Raw genomic sequence first — 1,412 nt, 5'->3', positions numbered from 1 at the left:
ATTGACAGCTTCACTTACAGTACTGTTATTTTTTTTCCCACAGTACCAACAACACCACCACCACCACCACCACCACCACCACCTGCTGCGCTGCCAGGTATTGTGTAACGAGAATTCTGGTGTGACTGTCATCGTTACACTACTGTACATGTGTCCTGGATACTGTACAGTACATGTTTCCAATTGACAGCTTCACTTACAGTACTGTTATTTTTTTTCCCACAGTACCAACAACACCACCACCACCACCACCACCACCACCTGCTGCGCTGCCAGGTATTGTGTAACGAGAATTCTGGTGTGACTGTCATCGTTGTTACACTACTGTACATGTGTCCTGGATACTGTACAGTACATGCTTCCAATTGACAGCTTCACTTACAGTACTGTTATTTTTTTTCCCACAGTACCAACAACACCACCACCACCACCACCACCACCTGCTGCGCTGCCAGGTATTGTGTAACGAGAATTCTGGTGCTACTGTCATCGTTGTTACACTACTGTACATGTGTCCTGGATACTGTACAGTACATGTTTCCAATTGACAGCTTCACTTACAGCACTGTTGTTTTTTCTCACAGTACCACCACCACCACCACCACCAACACCGTCTGACCAGCAGAGCTCTGGAAGTGGTAATCATTATTTTTGTTACAGACACACTAGTTTCCTACAGTATTACTGTAATTTTTTTATTTTACAATACTTGTTATCTTGTACACACAGACCGCCTCGTTATTGATACCGAGGAGGAGGAGGAGGAAATGGGGGAGCCTTCAGGCCAGCCTGGTAAGAATTGTAATCTACTGTACAGTACTCTACATTCTGCATTCATTGATTTATTAACAGTACCAATGGCTTGGGTTTGCGTGACCAGTGGTCAGGATTCCAGCAGTCAAGTGACCGACAGCGGTATCCTGATTGCAGAAATCCCATTGACTTTTCTTTTTGTTTTTTTTATATTCAACACAGATGTCACTTACCTGTACGTGGACTCTGAGCCGGAGGAGTATAGTAAGTACAGTAGGATTTTCTCAAGCCCATTCTTAAAAGTATTGACCAAGTCCACTTTTATTACTTTTCAGGCAGGGAATTCCAAACATGTACTGTACAGTATTTCCCTCACTGTGAAGACCCCTTTTCGCCTCTGTGTGCGAAATCGCCTCTCCTCCAACACGAGTTAAATACAGGCACAGTACAGTACTGTATGTCCCCTACCACTGGACAGTCATTCTGCTCCTACTGTATTATGAATATATCTCTGCCTCCTGTAGCACTGTACTACTGTGCAATTTTGTAGTAACTGTACTCTACTGTATTTTGTTTATAATATTTTTTTATTTTCCACTCAGTAATTATTGACAGTGATGAGGAAGGGGAGATAAAGCCCTCTCCCCAACTTGGTAAGT

The 1,412-nt window shown here is 43.2% G+C and overlaps 1 long non-coding RNA gene across 1 annotated transcript; it reads left to right on the top strand.

Annotated features, from left to right (window-relative positions):
• The first annotated feature begins 581 nt into the window (after positions 1–581).
• On the top strand, positions 582–1,135 carry LOC134943877 (uncharacterized). Its single transcript, XR_010181806.1, has 3 exons — positions 582–638; positions 730–792; positions 976–1,135. It is a non-coding gene; the product is annotated as an uncharacterized LOC134943877 (long non-coding RNA).
• The last annotated feature ends 277 nt before the right edge of the window (positions 1,136–1,412 follow it).

This window comes from Pseudophryne corroboree, chromosome 7, assembly GCF_028390025.1.
Source record: "Pseudophryne corroboree isolate aPseCor3 chromosome 7, aPseCor3.hap2, whole genome shotgun sequence".
Lineage (NCBI taxonomy): Eukaryota > Metazoa > Chordata > Amphibia > Anura > Myobatrachidae > Pseudophryne > Pseudophryne corroboree.
Note: the sequence above shows the minus strand (reverse complement) of the source record. Positions and strands in the feature narration are given on the sequence as shown.